At 40.0% G+C, this 13,589-nt stretch overlaps 1 protein-coding gene across 18 annotated transcripts in view; it reads right to left on the reverse strand.

Moving 5' to 3' along the window:
- Positions 1 to 11,009, reverse strand: part of LOC117411499 (microtubule-associated protein 2-like) — an 87,627-nt gene extending 76,618 nt beyond the window's left edge. For 13 of the 18 annotated variants that reach the window (XM_059032532.1, XM_059032531.1, XM_059032528.1 and 10 more), the window contains exon 1: positions 10,924 to 11,009. The gene's annotated coding sequence lies outside the window, so the exon portion shown is untranslated. The remainder of the gene's footprint in view (positions 1 to 10,923) is intronic. The other 5 variants (XM_059032547.1, XM_059032543.1, XM_059032542.1 and 2 more) reach the window with 1 other exon arrangement.
- Positions 11,010 to 13,589: the final 2,580 nt, after the last annotated feature.

Raw genomic sequence — 13,589 nt, forward strand, 5'->3', positions numbered from 1 at the left:
AGCAGCCCCAATACTTCCTAACTTCATTAAAACAAACCATAACCTTTTTAAAAGCTTTACAGGCCTTGTTCGTTTTTTGCTTGATAAATGGCACAGCCTAGCACTCACTCCCCTTTCATTGTGTCTTGGTTTTGCAGAGAAGGGAAAAAAGGGCCAATTAGTCCTTCTCAGACCTCCTTGCCAATCTTAAACTGCTGTACCAGAACATATTAATGAGCTGGGTTTCCCACGCATCCCTAACTGCGGTAAAGGGTACATTAAATTGAGGCTAATATACGTCACATGCCACTGCAGCTATAGTGCAGGGTGGAAAATAAGCCTCCCATATAGCATAGCAGCCTTAGCCATTCAAGACATGACTACACCTGAACTCACTGAAGCACAATGAGACAGAACATGCACTAGCAGGGACCTCATCTGCATGCCAAGGCTATACTTCTGGCGACCTCATGTCTTATCTTCCCACCACTAGGAGTCAGTGTGGAGCACAACAGCAGCCAATGGAAAAAAAGGGAGAAGAACACACATCTCCAAAGAACAACACTACAATACTGTTCCTCAGCACATACAGTAGGGGAATATTTTGGATGCTGACATATTTATCCAATTGGATAATGGGTTTGGTGTGCTTGGCTCTATAAAATGTTCCAGGGGAGGTGTGCAGTAACTGGTTGTTGTGTCTGTGGTTTGCTGAAGTGTTTTATTGTTTTCAGTGGCTCTTGTTGCGTTCAGAACTGCAGCGCATGTGGAGAGTTGCCAGTAGCTAGCTTCTGGGTGGCTTGTTGCAGCAATGTGTAGAAGCAGTGTCTGCACCAGCCCTCCTCCCTCTGGGCTCTTTCATTTAAACTGTGACCAAGGCAATCCACCATAGCTGAAATGTTACTGCTTCACAAAAACTATATACTGTATATACATAGGAGGCTGTGTGGTCCAGTGGTTAAAGAAAAGGGCTTGTAACCAGGAGGTCCCCAGTTCAAATCCCACCTCAGCCACTGACTCATTGTGTGACCCTGAGCAAGTCACTTAACCTCCTTGTGCTCCGTCTTTCGGGTGAGACGTAATTGTAAGTGACTCTGCAGCTGATGCATAGTTCACACACCCTAGTCTCTGTAAGTCGCCTTGGATAAAGGCGTCTGCTAAATAAACGAATAATAATAATATATATACCATTTGAAGTGATTTACTTGACGAGTGACTATTTTCTGCCTTATGGTTTACCCCCATTTTGTGTCTGTTAAAAGTATAAGATGCTACAATATCATTGGGAAATGTAAATAGACAAACTATACACAAACTGGTCAGTCAAGGTAAAAACACACACTAGAATTATAACTTAGCATTAAATTGAACATGGCTGTGGGAAACTGCAGGTTTAATGAAGCGTATTCCAACAGTACATACTGTGCCTGCCTAGCTTATGCAAACACTATGCATAACACAGCAAATACTCCTGTATAAACTCAAGTGAAAAACATGAAAATAAATACTACACTCTACCCTATAGCAAAGCCACCTAAAAAGCGTTGTTTGGGCAATGCTCCACGGTCTGTGCATTGCAGTCAACATTTACTTTCGCAGCATGGGAAATCCATAGCACTATACCACAGTGACAGGTTCAGCAGGGAATAAGACATTATATTACCACCAACTGATGCAACTGCTTTTTCAACTCGCCAGTCAAGCCCGTCTTGTCCACTGAATCCTGTCCTCAATGTATCTGATAACCATGCAAAGTTAATCAGGACAAGCAGTTACCAAGATAAAGCTTTCACCTGGCTCAGTGTGTTCCACTTGACTTGTGTCCCTCATACCCTTTTAGTCATGAGTAGAAGAGAATAACGTTACAGATGGTACTGGTATTGTGCTTAGGCTTTCAAGCTTAAAGCACTAAAGGTTAATTCTGGGTGTTCCACCAATACAGACGCAGAATAGTTTATATCATATACTGTACATTAGCCCAATGTCTGTTTTCTTAACTGTTTGATATTGTGATATGAGTGTATTCTGTATATTTCACAACTGTTGTTTCAATGTTTTCCACGTTAACTTCTGCAGTTGTATGTTAAATGGGGCAAGACCTGCAGCACCCTAACAGCAAACCCAGGAGAGAGTCTGAAAAAACACCAGACAACCCAGAAAAGGCTTTAAACACACATTTTCAGACAGTTTATGCTACAGTTGTTCGGTATTTTCCGTTCTAATCTGAAATTTAAGAGGACCTTATTAAAAGGCAGCCACAAGTATGCAATCAGCTCTCAGTTCAACCAGGCTAGCTGCTGCCCACAGTCACGTTTAAAGAGATACTTACACCATCTGAAGAAAATGTAAATTTTTAATATCCTGTTTTATGTGGGTTGTTTCTGCTAAGATCATTTTTTACCAGACTTACCAACTTTTTCAACCAAAAGGGCTGCTTTTTTCTACACCCTCTGCAACTGTGGTAACTGCTCGTTAGTAAATGGAAAATCTCTGTACAACGGGAACCACAATTATAGCTGCACAGCCCGATCATTTCTCAAACCACCCACTTTAGAAATGCAACTCTTGGGAGTCTTTCCAGAAGCAGACCCGGTTGTTGAATAATAAGCAGGATAATAAACAAGGGCAATAACAGAGGACGATGAAATCCCAGATAATGGGATATTCAACATTCAGACAATGTGTACAACACAACGAGGTTGTTTAATCCACAGGAAAAGGAACAATCCAACCCAAACCATGTAAATATACCTGCAACCCTCAGCTATACTGCTAGACCCGCCTTACACAAGCTGAGGTTCAGTTACACGCACACCTTGAGTTCATTAAGTTCCATACACGCCATGGTGCCACCTCCATCAGCCTGAGCTCACAACATCAGTCCTTTCTGCTGTAAAACCGTACTGATTCTTCCATACATGAAATGGCTGATCGAAATTTATTTCAAGCTTGCAAAAGCCCTCAAACAGAAGATAACCATGACGTCACACTCCACAGACATGACGGCAAGCCACTCAAAGCTATTTTTTTAGCGCGCAGCATTAAAACACAAGTTTTTTTATACCTGTATTGGGTCTGAAGGGAAGAGAAAGCTGTGTGTCCTTCTCCTTCGCAGAGATGACCTCCAGTACAGAACCACACAGCCAGTGTTGTGTGAGCCAAGTTGCTATAGCAATTGCATTGGAAAAGCTGCCAATCAGCTTCAACCATTTATTCTGTGGGTCACATATGCTAAGCAATCGAACACCACACACAGTATGAAGCCTGACCATGCCTTTTAATCAGAAATAACATGTTTCATAAGAATGAAGTACATTTAACAAAGTGCTACACACCGGGTCCCCTCCAGACCACAGAACTCCAAATTAGTATTTTCTAATCTGGCTGAAGCAAGTGCTGCTCTACCTCTGTTCAAAGTTAGAGAAGCAGTTATTTCAAATAGGATCCCACACATGCACGAAAACAAAGCAGCTAATAGGCATTCTCACACCACTTTGCACCTGCATTGGCAGCTATTACAAAACCCCAGAGGGAAGCTTCCATAAACTGAGAAACAAATTAGGTGTATAAATGTAAATGTGCTTAACTCAGCTACCAATTCAGATTGCTTCTCTAGAATTATACATATGAATCATTTATGGATTTGGGGGGCTTTTATATTCTAGATCCTAGTTTATTTGTCAATTGCTTACAATAAACTGGATTGCTTGCACTTTGGTATGGTTTAGCTATGATGCGCACTGGCCATCATAAACAAGCCCATGTAAAGGCCAGAGCCAGAGACGGAGGTTCAGCCTGTTGGAGTGCCAGTAGTTTTTTTCACTGTGATGTGGTCTCGGCAGTAAAGACAGCTTCTAACTGGGGAGCCATCCACCCAGCAGGCTTGGGAGGGAGTTCACGTTGGAATATGGTTTCCTGTCTGCGTCACAAGATTACAAGTGTGAATCCCAATGGCTTCTCCGTCGACATTTCTACAGCTGCACAGAGGAAATGCAATTGAAAAAGAGGGGTTCCTTTTTTCTATGTATGTCAACAGGGTCTGATGTTGGACAGATGTACTAATATCCCAAACATCTGGATTTTGTAAAGGATAAAGGGGAATAGGCCTATGTACAGTATTTGCTGGAAACATGTTATTATTTTTTCCAGTACTGTAGATCAGATTAACAGGCCAATCTCTGTCAATAATGACAACATTATTAAGGTTGTGTTGGTTTTGAAGTACAGACCAGTATGCAAATCTGAAAACAGGATCCTGTTGCCATTGACTGTAAGAATGTGTTTTTTTAACTTTATTTGCAAGACTGAGGGAAAAAACCCAATGACAACTTTAACATGAAATACTTGTTCATCCCAAGGATAATATTCCAAATATAGTGCACTGCTGTCACGTGCAGCTTTTATGAAGTTACACACTTGTCAATAACAGACCTTACCTCATTCTTAGTATTTGTAACATGCACTGTGAGATGTTGGGTTTTCATACCCTCACATCACTCTATATTCATTGGAAACAGCGCTGGTAGACCCCACTAGAAGGGTATTCAAACTTCTCTATAGAAACAGTTTGCTCTCCCCAGAATATCATAAGAGTTTTTTCTTTGCAAAAACATACTAAATGAATTGGACAAGAGAAGGTTTTAACTCTGGGTTCTGAACCCCGGAGCCTTGAAGAGATTTGATGAAATCAAGTGGTCTGTTTCTTGTAGTTTTACAGGCCAGTTTTATTAAGGGTTGTACTCCCCATGACAATCGCTGCACTGCTTGCATTACAACACTTCCGACAAGTCCCTTCCACTGAAAGTATAAACTACCGGAAATATTATGCATTCAAACACGCACTTTCGTTGTCATGTAATTTGATACTTAGGGGGTCTTCCCAATGCATTTTAATGCATGTAGCAGCTTAGGGAGTCTTCCCAATACTAAACACTCTTATCTGTGTTGGCAGCTATAGGCATAATATTGTGGGATGTTGGCCATCTGGTTGCCAGGTGCTACCATCTGTAAGATCAGATAGCCTGCTATTTTAATCCTTAGACTCCACCTCCCACTTAAAGAGACAGTGGACCTGATTAATTAGGCTTTTTATAAAGACAATATTCTTAAAACCATGTCTCCAAACAGTCGTGATCACACTGAGCCCAAACCGCCAGACTGTTCTGCTTTTGATGTGGGATGAATATGATTTGCTGAGGTGGTTGATCTGTGGGTTGATATATCATTCCGCAGACCTGTTTAAATATTGAGGTTTATTCTTTTTTTTAAATGATGAATCATATAAAAATGTGTTGGTGCTGAAGTTGTTGAGTTTGGGAAATGAATTACCACTCTTCCTCTCACTGTTTGCATCACTCACGGAATCACACAAACACGCCCCTTCTGTAGAAATTGCTGTCTTAATGCCTACAAAAAACACAGCAGTGTGAGTACTTGTTGAATACTGTATGCAAATAACAGCACAAATACACACGAGGGACATATTTCTGTGATTTTGAGACACTTATAAAATTAACATTGTTTTTTGTGTTTGTTTGTTTTAATTAAAAAGAATATGTTTTGGGTCCTTTGTGTACCAGAGTTATAGAACCCAAACGTCTCAATCTCTTCATAGTACTTAAGAACATAAGAACATAAGAAAGTTCACAAACGAGAGGAGGCCATTCGGCCCATCTTGCTCGTTTGGTTGTTAGTATCTTATTGATCCCAGAATCTCATCAAGCAGCTTCTTGAAGGATCCCAGGGTGTCAGCTTCAACAACATTACTGGGGAGGCCACCATGTTGAGCAATTCAATAAAGAGTTATAGAACCCAAATGTCTCAATCTCTTCATAGTACTTACATCCACCACCATGTTGAGCAATTGAATAAAGGTAGGCCTATGCATATAAAACTGTACAGTCTGGCCAGGGTGACATGCCTATAGTACTGTAGTTTTAAAACTTTTAATTCAGCCCATGCAAATTCCCAGGCTTCCCAGCCTGAGCACTGTATAACATGAGTGAAGCTGTGCACTGGGGTGTAGCAGTTGTATACCACACCAGCAATCAACCATGCAGCCAAGAGCTGGGAAGATTTATATTAAAATATGTCTAACTATATATCTCAAAGCACAGTAGCTTTGACAACAGAGTAAATTATGTACAAACTACTGCAGGGGTCTTTCTGGTACACTGTAAACCCCAAAGTCATTCTAAATAAATTAAATCAAGTTACATTAATTTAAAAATTCAAATGTTATTCATAACACTCATCCATTTTAATTTAGTTGAACATTCAAATTTATTTTAGTTGTTCAAACGTAAATGGTTTAAGTAGAATCAGGGGACTCGATTCCCATCAGCCCTTGCAGGACTTGTACAATTTATTTTTGGAATCGTTTCTTGTTTATTGTGTTGTTGTTTTGTGTATGTGCGGTTGCACAAGTGTGTTGTGTTTGCTTGTCTCTTGTGCCCCTGCCTGCTCCCTTACATTCTCCTTGTGTTGTCTGTGGCCACCCCCGTTCGGAGGTGAGTCTGCGGATGTGACCTCCCTTCCTTCTCCCTCTGTCTACATCTCTGCATCTGCCTGGATCCAACACTTACAAATGCTGCCATAAGCACATAAGAAGTGCTGCACTGGCAACTATTAAAATAGCTTGTTGATTGCACATTCTGTTGCCTCCACTAACTTTTTATTGTTTAAATGAAATACAAGTGTTCAAACTAACTTCACCATTAAAAAGTAAATCTAACTCAAATGGATTCAGTTACATGAACATACAGGTTATGAGTTTAGTCAGCCCCAGAGAAAGTTGTCATAACGAAAACTAAATGAGTCGTTAAACTTAATTATAGTAAGGCAATTAGTTTTTTTAGGAGTAAACTTGACTTGTCATGGTTTACAGTGTAGGGATTATGCAAACAGGCACTACCTTGCAATCCTGTTGTGTCTCTTTGTCTATCTGTCAGTCTGGCTATGGCTAAAGGGGTTCCTTACATCCTCCCTTTCAATTCGTCTGGTACTGAACCACACTGGGTTAAATAAAGCTCTCATTCTGCATGCTCTACTTGGACTTGACCTTTCTGTGGTCATTTTATTTCAGCAGTGTCTTCAGCTTCAAAGCCTTTAGATGAAACAGCTGGTGGGTTAATGGCAAGCAATAAGGTACTGAAGGTGTAGAGACAATTCCCCTCTGCAGGTGAAATGCCTTACAGCAGGAGGTGCAGGTAAAACAGACTACCTGAAAGTAAAAAGTGCAAACTTTAGTTAAGCTTGTACGGCACCAGATATCTTCATACATGTTTGCTATCAGAGCTGTGCATGGGAGGCAGTGCACAACACGTATTATTTATGAGACTGTTAATTTTCTGTAACTACGCTAATGTAAACAGTATGCCTAGCCATTATCCATGCATCACTCACCCCCAGTTGTATATTAATTGCAGCAAATCCTGTTCATAAGGCCACGCAAGGGCCTGTCCAACAGTAGTCTGTATATGCAAGTAGTATTTTAATATGGGGATTCAAAGTTTTTGACTGGGATATAGTAGGTTGGCTGCGTTCAACACAAAGGCAGGATATCAACGGGGTCCACAATGGTAATCATGAAGATGCCAATCGGCTTTATGACCCGCCTGTTGGTGCTGTACAGTAGGTCAGACCTTTACTGCTCACAGCCTTGTTCATGGAAGGCAAGCTGATACCTAACTGTGAGAAGAAGACCAGTCGTTCTGGAAAAGAGTGACTTTCAGTAACTCTGATTACAGTCGAGACAGCTGAAGAAACCTGGTCAATCTGTAAAGTTAATCAGAAATTCAAGTAGCGCCAGGAAGCATTAGCACTCGAGAGAAAAGGGGAGGGGGCACTGCTGAAGTTGAACAACAACAATTGTGACAGACAGACAAAAAGTGAGAGAAAAGGCAGATTGTTGGAGTTCAAAGGACCTCAACTTCTGTTTTTTGTTTTTTTTGTAAAGGAAACTATTCTTACATTTTCAGCAGCAAACTTAAAAAGTAGCTGATGTTCTTGAGTTTATTTTCTATTCTGCTTACTGTTGAGTATCCACTTTTACAAAATTGCTGTGCCAAAGATTGAGGGCCATTCGCTAACAATTCGTTTTCAAGCCTCTTCTTGTCATTGTGATTAAGGTCACAGCAATTACGATCTTTTGATTAGAGTAATCTCAATCTCTGCTGATGTAATCGTGTCTTTCCCAAGAGGATCTGGGAACTGTGATTCCCTATTGTTTCACTAATGCACTTTGCCAAAACCCACGCCGTAATCGCAAGATCCTTTTTGTAGCTGCATACAAAGCACATTTCGAACGGGACATTTTCAATCCTGTAACAGTCACGGATTCCTCAGCAATCTGAAACACGTGACAGAAACAAATACATGGTTTAAGTTTGTGTCTGATGTCTTTTGACTAAAATGATGATTTTTAAAACAATGATGGATCCCAGAGTGGGTTACTTCAGATGAATATCTTTTCAGCAGTGGCTCAACACTCTACTTAATGCATTTTCCCTGAACCCTTCCACAAATACAAGACAGTACCCTCTCCCACTCAAACCATCAATCTAGCCTGAACACATACCTTTCCTCACCAAAACAATATTAACAATAAATATTTGCAGTGAGCACAATACACTGGACATGGTTTAAAGTACAGTTTTAATAGAAATCGCTGTTAATGAAGCATTAATGACCTAGACTTACAAGCTAATGCAAATTCCCTTAGTTTTTTATGCAAATATAAATAACTATTATTTCTAATGGAGCAGCACTCTGAATTTTTCCAGTGGAAAGTTTTTAAATGCATGCTCTAGCATTAAAATAACTGCATTTTGCATGCTAAACGCTTTTGCAATTAGACACCCTGTTATCTGAAAAATGCAAACATGCACAACCACTGTATACAGTGCAGCAGACCTACAAGTCCCAGACTTACTAATTGAGCTCTCAGTCCTATCCAGAGCACAAACAAATTCCCTCTTTCTAAAAACCCAGACTATGCCCAGACTAGTTTATACAGTGGGGTCTATTCAGTTGATCTAAATAGTTGCAGATCTGCAAAGCAAAGCTACACTAAAGAGACTCACGCACACACTGTTGAAGATGTGGGTTATGTCAAAGTCCCCCTGCTGTTCTGTATGTGGACCAGTGCAATATCGCCCTTTTCTCAGCTCACTGGATTCACAAATCTGGCACTGGAACCATGGAGATTACACTGAAATTCATGCACTTTGGTAACATGGTGCAAGACTGCAGATGTGTTAATTCTGCAAATACAGTATCATCAAAGAAGGGGCACTCAGCATTTTAGAATTCCAGAAGGGTCGATTCCAAGGAGGGCAGGGCTTCACTGTGATGTCAAACTCTTCTTAAAGAATACGGTCCTCACCGAGTTGCATGCTGCAATAGTAACACACACTGCCAAATCAAGCCCAGGCTAGGTATCCCAATCAGATACTGTAGATGCTGTGTGATACATGATTACACTGCAATACCAACAGTGAGTGGAGAGAGGCAGCCCTTGCCTGGAGCTGACACTCCCCCATCTCCACCTGTCTGTGAAACACCTCATTCACCAGCACCCATTTTAATAGCTGGTTAATTTGCTTATCTGACTGTATCCACACCTCTCTCTTTACAGTGTGTGTCACTGGCAATATAATAAGAGTACACAAAACGCAGGAATTTAATTATAACCCTCGCTGTGATCTCGGGTCTCTTAAAAAATGAAGGGAAAGAGGCAGCGATAATTACCAACATAAAAAATGCAAACAAGCTGCTATGTAATTATTTACCATTATGCATAAAAGACCGGTTAAATGGTGGTCCTGGCATAATGTTGGAGGAGGGAGGGGTACACAATAAAACAGGATTTATCAATCATCTCGTCATCTGAAACAAGGGTGGATTTAAAAAAAAAAAAACTGTACTACGATCCCAATACCCAAAATGCGCGGCGGAACACACGACTAAAAAACAGAACTTAATGTGACACCGGCAAATATTTCATTGTGAATAACTGTATGTACTTGACATTTTAATAATAATAAAATAAAATAAAAATACGGTAGATATAAAGATAGATAAATACTACTACTACTACTACTACTACTACTACTACTACTACTACTACTAATAATAATAATAATAATAATAATAATAATAATAATAATAATAATGTAAAAATTGAAAAAGCCCCCCAATTAATTAATCAATGAAAAACCCGTTTGAAAATGTGGGGCAAAAAAACGCCAGCATATTGTTCTCAAAAGACCAAAGTTTTTATAAATCAATGCTGGAAAGTATAAAAGCAGAAGTGATGATGTTATTCTTGCAGCATCTATAGAAAAACGACAATGACAAAAACACTATAACATGGAGCGCTGCAATCTGCAAGTCTGAAACCAGCCTGGTGATTGTGACGCTTTGTTAACTAGGTCCAAGCTGTATGGTGCTGAAATCTGCCATGCACACAGGAAAGCAGTTCATAAATAAACTGCATTTCTCATGTCATCCTTCTATGACAGCAACATGTCTCAGGGGTTAGTATCAATATGTGTTACCATGCAATGAGGGAAAATGACAAAACCTGCGTATCATTAAAACCACTGTACTAATCGGCGGTATCACACAGCGTACAGAATCTCCTCGCCTCTGTTTCTGCACAAAACAAAATACGCGCTGGCTTGTGTTGCTAAAAAAAACAGCGCATTGAAGCCGGCAGAAACACCCTAGAAAATACAGGCACGCTGCTACCAGCGGAGAATCATTTTAACAGCAAAGACTGCACTCAGTTGATGCGTTCCTTCCATGGGACAAACTGGGATTAGCTATCCCTGTCAGTATTTTCTTTTTATTAAAAAAAAAAAAGCCCATTAGAAATTAATGTACAAGTGTTTATATCTCCAGTGTATTTTCCATATAATTGTAAATGTTTTATTTTCTTACCTGTTTTTCAGCGATCGGTCTTGAGAAGATGCCGCTCAGAGCTCAGAAAGAGATTCTGCAGAATGAAAGCGCATTGAAAATGTTCGGACTCCGCCTCCATCTAGTCAGTGGTGGTAAATATGCGAATTAAAGCGCACTCACTTTTTAAAGAAGTTCTCTAAAGTTGATACGTATTTAAGAAAATATATATATGTATTTATTTTCTATTCTTACTGTACAGTAAACTTTGATGGCTGAAATACGGCCTTTTTACTTGTATTTTTGGGGAAATTCTGAAAGTATTTCTGCATCTATGATTTCCAGCATTGGTATTTTTTTTTTGCTTGTTTTGTTTCCATATTTCATGTTACTTTAACAGATATGAGGGTTTTTCAGAAGTAAAGATATTAAATTGCCAGAAATATTTACATTAAATTAAAAACGTTAACATTCTGTCACAGGTGCAGCAGTTTATTACTATTATTATTATTATTATTATTATTATTATTATTATTATTATTATTATTATTATGTATTTCTTAGCAGACACCCTTATCCAGGGCGACTTACAATTGTTACAAGATATCACACCTAAATAATATATAATTAAGCACCACCAAGCGCCCCAGGGAGAGCGCCTCCCAGCCTCTTTTAACCTGTCTGTCAAATGATTGATTTTCCTGCAGTAAGGTGTGAAGGTAGCCGCCCTGGCAGTACAGCAGTGGCATGTGTAATTGTGAGTGTCTGAGCTTGATTACTGTCATATAAGCATGGATTCGACCTGTGTAAAAGAGTCATGCAATGATATGTTCCTCTTAGGTCCCCGGTGGCTCTGGTAAGTTATTATTTTTACTTGTTTTTTTTTTAGTTTGGAAGGACTTGCAAGAAGTTGTTAAGCTAACGAGAAGGAAATCATAACCTGCAATGTGATTTTTTTTAAAGGCCCTGGTTTTCTGATTGGGAGCAGTTGGAACGGGAACACTTCTCGTCCTCCAACACAGGGCAAAGGTGTGACCCGAAAGGAATTAATTACCCAGAGGAGCGTGGACTGCTCAACATGTTTAACACAGATGTGTTCTTGCCTTGGGTGTTGTGTCGGGGCATGTCTAGGAGTTTTAGTACTGATATAATACGTGTTGCAGATGATAATGAAGTGGCTCATGCCCTATCATGTGTTGAATTCCCCAAGCAGTTATGCATTTTAAAGTGTTCATGTCAAACCACCAGGCAGTGTACGGTTAAGCACATACGGTGACAGTAACAGCACTGAGATGTATATTTACAGAGCTTCAACTTTTCAGATACCTTCTGGATACTTCTAACACGTTACAACAGCAGTATGTTCTCACAAGTAATCTATTAATCTGCGGTGGAAAATCTCACTCCTTGAGGGTTTTTTAAAGGCCTTGGTTTTCTGGTTGGGAAATTGGAAAGGGAACACTTCTTGTCCTCCATGCTTTTCCACCCTGGAATAAATCACAGATTTAAAAAAAAATAATTGCATGCTTAAATTGTAACTGCTTTCTGAACTATCGTTACAGGGGTATAGTGAATAATGCACTCCCCTTTGTGGTGTAATTGATTACCTTTGACTTTGTGTGCTGGCAGAACTAATAACCCTTTGTGTGCTGGTGGAGCTATGTATATTGATTACATTGTATTGTAACCATTTCAAGCCCTGCCTGTACTGGTTGCAGCAGTCATAATAAAACATCATATTCTGGCAAAGATGTGTATAAATGCACATCTCTTAATAATAAATCCTGAGCTCGCATTAATCTTCATGCAATTATTAAAAAGGTGTTTTAATTTCATCCTGGCATAATTATTTTACACTGAGCTTTGTTTTGTCTGATATTTACCAGGCACTGATGTAAGTGCATTCAATAGGGCTGGCAGAAGCGTATACACTTACTTGATTACAAAGATGTGATGCTGCGGGGTGGGGGCTGGAGGGAGGGGGTAGTCATCGACTCCCTGTCTAGCAGCACTACTGCTCAGCTGAGTGACAGGGAGGAAAGCACACTGCCATGGCTACGGAGGCAGCAAATATTCAAGGCTTAAATGTTCAAGGCTGCACCCAAAATGGGCGTCAGTGCAGCTGCTATCACAGCCACCAGGAAGATGGAAACTGCAGCTAAAAACACTGGAGGTGGAGAATAGCATCTAGTGGCATTTTAATCAAGACCTCCCCCCATAGTGACATTCGCTCTCACTATATCACTAGTTCAGCTTGTTTTTAGACAATACAGACAAATTGTGTTTCTCCTTTAAAAGCATCCAACGTGCAGTAAACCTTATCTGTCTCTGTCCACAGCTTGCAATGCTGACGGATGAGTCCCACAATGCAGAAAAATCATCAAAGCACCAAATTCCTGGCTCCTAAAGGCCAGTTCTATTGATTGGAATATCATTGATCGAATTGGCCAGGTTTACAGAGAGTGATCTAAGAACAGCTTGCAACAGTGCTGCAATGATCCAGATGACTCACTGTTCTTGTTTGCTAAGCTAATGGAGCTGTTACATCAGACAGTCAATAAGGTGTCTGACTCTGAACACCATGACTTCACATACTATAATCAAAAATAAGTAATTGCATCAATGGCTACCACCACCACCACATATTGTACTATACCTTTTTGCTGATAGATGACAAGACAGCAGATGAACAAGGCTAGGATGCAGTC

This window comes from Acipenser ruthenus, chromosome 10, assembly GCF_902713425.1.
Source record: "Acipenser ruthenus chromosome 10, fAciRut3.2 maternal haplotype, whole genome shotgun sequence".
In the NCBI taxonomy this organism is placed as follows: Eukaryota; Metazoa; Chordata; class Actinopteri; order Acipenseriformes; family Acipenseridae; genus Acipenser; species Acipenser ruthenus.